Raw genomic sequence first — 10,236 nt, forward strand, 5'->3', positions numbered from 1 at the left:
CCAGTTATTGGTGAGTAAAGGTAGATCTCTCTTCTCTTAAAGACTTTAGGCTACTCTTCAATTATAATTTAATATGTAAAAACTTAGGCAATACTTTTCTGTATTTCACATTGTTTATATACATGTGCTTAAAATGATCACATATGTTTAAAAGAAACCTAAAACAAAAACAAAGGGAAATTCAAGAAAACAAAAACAGGATTTGGAATCAGGAAGGTTAAATACATGATTAAAATTTAACTGGATGGAATAAAGTTTTCTCATTTAAGAAAACCTGTTAACTTCAAATTCTATTGCATTTCATATATCCAATATTGATGAAATCAGAAGAAAAATACTGACAAAAATCCTCTAATGATACTTTAAGAATGGGCAAGAATCCTCGAGGATATGTGGATAAGAATAATAAGATAAAATCAATATTTTATATAATTAAATATCAATATAGGTTAGTGGCTATTGTAATTATTTAAACGAAACTTGTTAAAGAGTGGTGACAGTCTTAGTGGAGAGAGGAGAATATAGTGTAGCTGCCTTTGATAGAATTTATGAGACCTGGTAAGTGATTCGATGCAGGTGATATGGGAAAGGGGATATTTAAGGACTAGAAACAGGATGATGATCTTATAATATGCATTGTAGAGAAAAGTAGGTTAAAGTGTAGGGAAATAATTTCATTTTACTCTACAGTGTTTTGTATTCCTCCAAATCTGTAAGATGAAGTGCCAAGTCTACCTGTGTTGACAATGTATTTGCTTGCATCTATGAAAGGAAATGTTAGCAACAAGCATGAGAATGTTGTGAGAAACAAGAAGGCCCAAGTCAAAGGTGTGAAGGATGTTAATATAAAACAAGAAGGCTGTGCTTGATGATTCAGCAAAAGTGACAAAGAAAGAACAATTAGATAAGATGAGAATCGGTAAATGACTGTACCATGGAAGTCAAATTGGGGAAAAATATTTAGAAAGACAAAATGATTAGATTTATTTACAGTTGATAAGAGCTACATATTTTGAAAGTTCAGAAGAGTGAAGGAGGATAAAGAAGAGATTGAAAAATGACTCAATGGTTTCCAAATGTACCATTCATTTTATTACTTCCTGCATCCTTCCTTAATGTTTGATTTCAGTCAGGTGGGAAATGGAGAAAATCAGCATCAATTAAACACTTATTATGTAGCATGAAGTTTGATAATATTTTAAAGAAATATTTATTTAGTTGAAGAGAGAGTTCTTGTAAAGTTTTTGAATGTGTTTAGGAGAAATACAACTTCTTCAAGAAAGCCTGGATTAAAATGACAAAAATATGGAAGAAGATATCTGGCTTTTTAAAATTTTTTATCAGTGGTATAATGGTATAATTTGGAATGGATAAACTATATTTTCAGTAGACTTTAAGATTCATAGAACTCTAGGAGATAAAAGGGGAAAGGAAATTATAGGATTGTAAGGAAAAGAATTACAGGGTTTGAAATCCATTTTTGTCACGGATGAATGAACCAATTAATGATCTCTAAAAAGATTGTATTTCAAAATCAAGAATACTTTGAGAATAAATGACTTTAAATTATAGTGGATGGACGTTCTCTCTTTGGCCCATTCATGATCAGAATGAAGACCATTTTAAGCAACTAGACTGTGGACATTCCAGAAAATGTTGACATTTCTCTGAAGGGTCAGACAGTTATTGTGAAGGGGCCCAGAGGAATCCTCCGAAGGGATTTCAACCATATCAATGTGGAACTCAGTCTCCTTGGAAAGAAGAAAATAAGGCTCCGGGTGGACAAGTGGTGGGGAAATTGAAAAGAACCTGCAACTGTACGCACAATCTGTAGTCATGTGCAGAACATGATCAAAGGTGTTACTCTGGGTTTTCGTTACAAGATGAGGTCTGTGTATGCTCACTTCCCCATCAATGTTGTTATTCAAGAGAATGGCTCACTTGTTGAAATCAGAAATTTCTTGGGTGAAAAATATATCCAAAGAGTACATATGAGACCAGGTGTTGCTTGTGCGGTTTCTCAAGCCCAGAAAAATGAGTTGATTCTTGAAGGAAATGATATTGAACTTGTATCAAATTCAGCTGCCCTGATCCAACAGGCCACTACAGTCAAAAACAAGGATATCAGAAAGTTTTTGGATGGTATCTATGTTTCTGAGAAAGGCACAGTGCAACAAGCTGATGAATAATTTGGAAAAGATGCCAAAGGCTGTGTCCTGAGCAATCAACACTTATTCAGATGTCAAAATAAAAATACTCTTTGTCATTTGAAAAAAAAATTAGTGGAGGCATTTATCACAGTGATCTTGTATCTGCCAAGGTATAGAAATCCTGGAAACCATGAATGAAGTAGACTAAAATAATAGCAGTATGTGAATGGCCATAATGAAGGGCATTCAAAAATAAAAGAAAAATATAGAGGTCAACATTTAGGAACAGGATCAAGATTTTGAAGAAAGGGAAATTGTGGACAGAAGAGATATGAGGAACTGGGAGGACAGAGAAAATTGGAAGGACTAGGTTTTTGAGAATTAGCAGCAGAATAGAATAAAGGAGGTTAAAAAGAGATTTGGATGACTTCAGATAAACTGAGAAAGGAAATTTAAATCTCAGTAACACTGATGTTTTCTAGTTAAGTGATGAGGAAGTCTAAACTATGACCCACCTTTTGTGTTCTGGGCACATTGGACTGTTCTTAAATACACAAAGTGATTAGTAAATTCTTATTGACTAACTTGAGGGAGTTAATGAACTGATTGACAAGGGTATTTGAGAAATCATACATGCATTGAAGCCACCAGTTATAAATGGTAGTTTGAATTGGAGAAAAAGAGTAAGAACCGGATACTGACCTTTTTGAGAAATAAGAAGACAGTGGATTATCTTAAGAAAGATCTTTGTAGAGATGGATCAACATATATATATATATGGATTCTTTAGCTATAGGTCATATAGTGATAGAGATGTAAGATAGATATTAGATGGACAGACAGACAGAACCTCAAAGAAAGGGATGTAGCTGATTAATTGCAGTAGAAGGAGGCAGGTTCCAAATGTGCTAGTGCAGAACATATAATTCTACACCCTTTATTCATCTACTATATTAGTATAAAAACAAAAGCACAAGGAAGTCTCAAATTCTATTGCAGATGGTAGAGACCATTAATGAATTTTTTCCAGTAAATTGGATTGCTTTTATGAGTAAAATAGAGTAATATAGAAGCAATTGAGAAAGAAGACATATTTGCTAAAGATCAAATTGATATTTAAAAATAGAATAATATGCAAAGGAATAGTTTCAGTGAAGAAAAAGAAAACTGAATTACAGCAGGTTACCAATCAAATACAGGTTTTCATTTAATGTAGCCTTGACTGTTGCTGAAGAGAACACACTATTCTTTTGCCTCCCAGTCCTTTGACTCTTAACCTGGTGTCATGGAGTCCTATGACAATCTGAGATGCCTTTACATTATGAGTATAATTAATATAGATATATAAATGCAGAAGATTACCAAGGAATATAGTGCAATTAAAAGCTATCATCAGATTTTATGCAGGTCAGGTTATTGTCTTTCTTCTCTGTTTATCTTGACCACAGATATGACCAAAATATGATCCTATAACTTCCCTCTTGAGAACCTTCATTGATTCCCCATTACAGAAATGATGAAACACTGCATACTTCATTGTGTCAAATAGTCAACATATTACCATTTGATTCTTATCTCTAAAAATTTTAATAGATGGACATGTTGATATAGTCATATAGGTCTGTTCACTTCCTGAAAAGAAGCCCGAACTCTCCTACATTCTAAATACTTAACAAAAGCATTTCTGATTTCTTGTTATATTGAAACTTCAACATTACTAGGAAGAGATAAAGTTGATATTAAATGATTACTAAACACATTGTTCACTACAAAACCAGAGGAATGTGTATTTATGGAAGAGACAAGAGAGGGAAGGACTGTGGTTCTGATATGGTTCGTTGTGCTTTTTGGTGTGTGTCTGTGTGTGTGTGTGTGTGTGTGTGTGTGTGTGTGTGTGTGTGCACAGAACAAGTCAATACAGAACTAAAAGACTTCAAGATTAGAGGAACTTCTGACATCAATTCATTCTCATCCTCCTAAATAATTTCCACTATATTATTCCCAGCAAAGTGGAATATAAATATTGTTGAAGACCAGCGCATGAGAAGCAGAGAACCTATTTGTGCCTAAAATGGCCATTTTTCTTATCCATTGCTCTAATATGAAGGTTCCTCTTTTACCCCCATGACATTATAATTAAATATATTCAATTCAATGAAATTAACTGCATTGGGCATCAAAGAAAATAAGTGGACTGGTTACAAATCCCACCTCAGTTATTTAATACTTCTGATCAAAGGAAGTTTAATGAAGTCGTTTTCCTTTGTGCTATGTAATAGTGGAATGAAATAAGTGCTCCCCCCAAGATCCCTATAGCAATGAAACTACAACGCTATGACCCCTTTGCAGCTTCCCACACTTGTTCCAAGTTTTACAACATAGAGACATATGGAACAAATTCAATTCCTATTTCAACTGACACCTCTTATTAACTCTCTGAATCTTCTCACTTTGTTTCAACATGCAAAATTCCTTCAATTTATATTCATCAAAATTAAACTTAATCCACTTCAGTCATCTCAGTTCTTCCCCTATGGAAAAATCTACCTTCTTATCAATGTCCTTCATACAATGACATGTGCAATTGAGTACAATACTCCAATTTTGCCATTCTATTGGAAGAATCACAAGGAACTATATCTTCCTCATTCCTGTAAGCTAGGAGCCCAATTTAACATACATACACTCACACACACACACACACACACACACACACACACACACCCCTACATACACACATCACATTAACTTATATAAAACATTGCTAATTCATATGGAGTTTTTAGACCTCAAAATCAAGGGAGAGGGATTATGATTTAACCAAAATTTCATCAGTTTGTCACATGAAATTGATATTTTTACAATCAAGAAAACAAACGTATTCCTATCTGATTGCAACTTATTTAATTTGCAATAATGTTTTAGCCTGTGAAGAATTTGTGGAAATCCACACACAATCATGCTGTTCTCTTTCCCTCCTAGATTTTTGTCATTTGCAAATAGATTATTAATGTCAAATATGCTTTTATCCAAGTCAATATTTAAATATTACACAATCTAGGACAAAGAACAGATGCCTATGCTCTAAATGGACATGATTCTAAGATAATATTAAATCAGTGTTTGATATTTGTTTCCTAAATGAATTCCTAATCTATCTAAATATATTATCAATTAGGCCATATCACTTGGTTTTGTCTACCAAAATACAAAACAAAACAAGAGAGATTAGATGGAACAATACTCCAAAAAGACTCTATAAGAATTAAAAAATCATTGTTCTCATAACTTCTGACTGTGGTAAAAAATATAATCATAACATAAGAAAATTTACAGCTTGAAGGGACCATACAGGGATCAATTCATCCAAACATTATTCAGATTTGAAAACTGAGGCAGAGAGATTAAGTAACATGATCTGGATTATACAACTACGTAGAGCAATCAATAGAACAGTGAATTTGAAGTCTGACATAAAAGAGATGAAATCTTGTCTCAGAAACTTATTAGGTGTGTTATTTTGGGAAATCTTTTAACCTCTCCTGTCCTCAATTTCCATATCTTTTAAAGTTGAGTGCAATAATAATAATTTTCCCTAAAGAGTTGTTGTGAGAATGAAATGTAAATACCTGTATAAAAGAACTGCAAGCAAAAAAGCAAATATGCAATACTTTCAAAATAATCTGTAATTGCTAGATACTATAATAGGTGGTAATATTCATATGAGAATGATTTAAATTCAGGCTGACTTGACTTCAGAGTCTGTACTCTATGCACTAAAACTTATGCATCTTCTCTAAATTTTAAGATCATAGAGATTAAAAGGGTGTGAACTGACTACTTCAAGGTCACCCAGTAACAGAGGTTAAAGGGTTAAGACAGAATGTAGTCTAGGCTAGGTTGTTTCTAGAACTTTCTAGAATAAAGTCCAATGAAAAGAAGGCTCTACTCTTACTGAAAACTGTAACTTTCTTTACAGATAAACATCTCTTGTCTGAATTAAACAACTCTATGGAATAAATGGATAATGGAAACAACGTGACTGAGTTTATCCTTTTGGGACTGACTGAGAATACAAAGATGCAGAAAATTATTTTTGTTGTATTTTTCTTTATATATGCTATATATGCTATAACATACTCATTGTCTTCACCATTACGAACAACCCTAGCCTGGATTCCCCCATGTAATTTTTTCTTGCCTACCTATCCTTTATAGATGCCTGATATTCCTCTGTTAACACACCCAAATTCATTAGAGACTCCCTTTATAAAAGAAAACCATTTTATTCAATGGCTGTATGATGCAAGTGTTTTGTGAACACTTATTTGGAGCTGCAGAAGTCATTTTACTGACAGTAATGGCCTATGACCATTATGTGGCAATTTGCAAGCCCCTACACTACATGACCATCATGAATTGGCGGTTACGTACCATCTTGATGGTTGTAGTCTGGATAGGAGATTTGCTCCATGCAGCAATACAGATACTCTTCATGGTCAAGATACCATTTTGTGGTCCCAATGTCATAGATCACTTTATGTGTGACTTAAACCCTTTGTTGAACCTTGCCTGCACTGACACTCACATTCTTGGTCTATTCCAATAGTGGTTTCATTTGCCTGTTAAACTTCCTCTTGTTAATGATTTCCTATGTTGTCATATTGAGTTCCTTGAAGATTCACAGTGCAGAGGGGAGAGGCAAAGCCCTCTCTACCTGTGGTTCTCACATCACTGTAGTTATTTTATTATTTTTTCCCAGCATTTTTATCTATCTGAGGCCTGCAACAACCTTTTCCATTGATAAAGCCTTTGCAGTCTTCTAAACAATGATTACCCTCATGTTCAACCCTTTAATCTACACACTGAGAAATGCCCAGATGAAAAATGCCATCAAGAAACTATTCAGTCAGAAGGAAGTTGTAGTTAGCTGGTAAAGTATACCTCATAAATTCATGTTGGGGGTGGGTGAGAAGCGAAAAGATCAAAAGAAAGATTCTGTTGATCAGTAAAGGGGAAAATTCAGGAATATAGTAAAAAGAAATTACTAACTAGCATTCATTGTGTTCTTGGTGGTTTTGTTTATCAATTTTATTTTTTTAATATTTAAAGAGCTATATAATTATCCTTTTTAAGTTATTTTAGTACAGTTTATGCATAAATTATAGAGGGGACATGAGAGACTTATAACTCCTATGAATAACTGCCTTACATGGAGTAGTGAATTGAACTAGCATTTTTGGAGAACAATTTGGAATTATGGCAAAAGGGAAATAAATGTGTGCATAACCTTTGATGTAGCAATTCCTAGGTCTGTATCACAAAGACATGATAAAAAGAGTATCCATAGTTACAAAGATATTAATAGTGAAAACACGGTGGCAAAGAATTAGAAATTGAGGGAATGGGCATCAATTTGTACAAAAATATTCATAGCATCCCTGTTTGTGGTGGCAAAGAATTGGAAATTAAGTAAATGTCCTTCAATTGGGGAATGGCTTGACAAACTATGGAATATGTGTGGGATGGAACACGATTGTTTTATTGGAAACCAGGAGGGATGGCAGTTTGGGGAAGCCTGGAGGGATTTGCATGAATAGCTGCTGAGTGAGATGAGCAGAACCACAAAAACACTGTGCACACTAACAGCAACTTGGGGGCAATGTTCAACCTTGATGTGATGGACTCACTCATTCCATCAGTGCAATAATTGTCAGGGAAAATTTGGGGTCCTCTGCAATGGAGAATGCCATCTCTATCCAGAGAAATAACTGTGGAGTTTGAACAAAGACCAAGGAATATTACCTTAAATTTAGGGCGGGGGGAAGTGATATCTTATTGTCTGATCTTGCTATCTCTTATACATTATGTTTCTCTATTTTTTTTTTTTAGTTTTTTGCAAGGCAATGGGGTTAAAGTGGCTTGCCCAAGGCCACACAGCTAGGTAATTATTGTCTGAGGCTGGATTTGAACTCAGGTACTCCTGACTCCAAGGTCAGTGCTCTATCCACTGTGCCACCTAGCCGCCCCTATGTTTCTTTCTTAAGGATATGATTTCTCTCTCATTACACTCAAGTTGGAGTAATGTATACCACGGAAACAATGTAAAGACTGATAAATTGCCTTCTATGAGGGAAGTAAACTTAGGGGGGAAATTGTAAAATGCAAAATAAATAAAATCTTTATTAAAGAAGAAAAGATATCAGATTTTTTTCTAAATTAAAAAAATTAGAAAATGGCTGAGCAAATTCTGACCTATGAATATAAGGGAACATTAATTTTCTGTAAGAAGTTATGATGGATGGGACTTCAGAAAAAGCTGGAAAGACTTTCATGAACTACTGTTAAGTGAAATAAGTAAAACCGGAAAAACTTTGTACATTCTAATAGCAATATGGTATTCTGATCAAGTATAATGGACTTGCTTAAATCAACAGTACAATAATCAAAGACAATACTAAAAGGCTTGTGATGGAAAACATCATCCATGTCCAGAATACAGACCAAAGATTACTCTTTTCAATTTTTAAAATTTGTCTTGTGTATTATGGGGTCTTCCCTTTTGGATTTGATTCTTCTTTAATAACAACATTAATATGGATATATGTTTACTACAGTTATATATTCACAACCTTATTGTTTTCTTTGAGGGAGGGAGACAGAAAAAATATGAAACTTAAAACCCTTCAAAATGATTATTGAAAACTATATTTTCATGTAATTGGAAAAATAAATAAACCAAAGAAAAAATTACATCATATTCCTTGATTTTTGAATTTATACATGCCTTTCCAATTTAAATAAAATGAACATCAGATTTTGAAACATCAGATTTCAGAAAATGAAATGTTAATATAGCAGTTGGCTTCATTAAATTGATCAGTTAAATTTCACAAGTATTTTGTATTTGTCTTCTCTGTCTACAATGCCAGGGACATAGTTAATTTTCATAAATGCTTGCTGAGGAACTAAATTTTTGATATAAAGGCATATTTAAGCCACAATAAAATTATTGTAGCTCTTATGAGGCTTGCATTATATATAACCTTTGATGTAGCAATTCCTAGGTCTGTATCACATGAACATTAGGCAGTGAATTTAAAAGAGATACAATAATAAAACCTAAGTAATTTTGAAGGGAGTCCTATAAATTGAGGGTCCATATGAAATTAGGGTTCATCTCACAGAAAAATTTTGTCCAACCATAAAGTTTGCCAGAAACCATACTAAGTAGAGAAAAGAAGATGTTGTCTAGCAGTCATGAGGACCAGAAATTGTAAGGGATAGGGAATACTGTATGTGAGGAGTTGGCAAGAAGGCCTATTTTGAAAAGTAGAACCTGGGAAGGAGAGCAGTATTGAAAATCAAAGAGTGACAAAGATGTTTGTGAGTCATATCTCTAAAGCTCTCCTCCAACAATGAAAGCATTATTGGGTTCCAAATCCATCCAACTGTGCTCTAAATTAACTTGCATTTGTTCAAACTCTCCATTCCTTTTACAAATATAGAACAAATGTCTTTGTCAAAATTTACAGATAATATCTAGGAAAACTCTGCATTCTTCATTAATTTGATCTATTAAAGAATAGTTTAGATCTGTGTCCAAATTAATCTAAATTTAGGTGATAATCAGTATCTTTGTAAATTATATGATTTATTTGGCATGACTTTTTAAGGAAAGAAAGACTAAATTTTGTGTTGACTATTTTTCTATTCACTCATTAATTAACCAGATGTAATCTGAAGTCATCTCAAGAGCCTTGGAAATTATTGCTCTCACCTTTTCAGAGGGTTTTGAAGGCCAAAATTATTTTGTAATAATACAAAGGCATGTTTATTTCCTGAAGAAAAAAATTCAATTGCTTTAATACACCTAACCAAAGAGTATCTGACAATGACTTGCATACTTGTTTACTTGTTCTTCACAGTTATAGCACTCTCTCATACTCCACTCATTTCCTAAAAGGCCCCATGAATTATATCAGTCTTTTAAAACTCAAGGGCATGGTGAAACAGTTTAGTGTGATGTGTAAATGTAAGATAAAATCAAGAGAATTAATAAACATATTAAAGGATGCAGCACCTC

General features: G+C 33.6%; 2 pseudogenes; both read left to right on the forward strand.

Annotated features, from left to right (window-relative positions):
• The first annotated feature begins 1,610 nt into the window (after nucleotides 1-1,610).
• On the forward strand, nucleotides 1,611-2,208 carry LOC141517087 (large ribosomal subunit protein uL6-like; annotated as a pseudogene).
• Nucleotides 2,209-6,170: 3,962 nt separating this feature from the next.
• Nucleotides 6,171-7,087, forward strand: LOC141519676 (olfactory receptor 4C46-like; annotated as a pseudogene).
• The last annotated feature ends 3,149 nt before the right edge of the window (nucleotides 7,088-10,236 follow it).

This window comes from Macrotis lagotis, chromosome 3 (assembly GCF_037893015.1).
Source record: "Macrotis lagotis isolate mMagLag1 chromosome 3, bilby.v1.9.chrom.fasta, whole genome shotgun sequence".
NCBI lineage: Eukaryota > Metazoa > Chordata > Mammalia > Peramelemorphia > Peramelidae > Macrotis > Macrotis lagotis.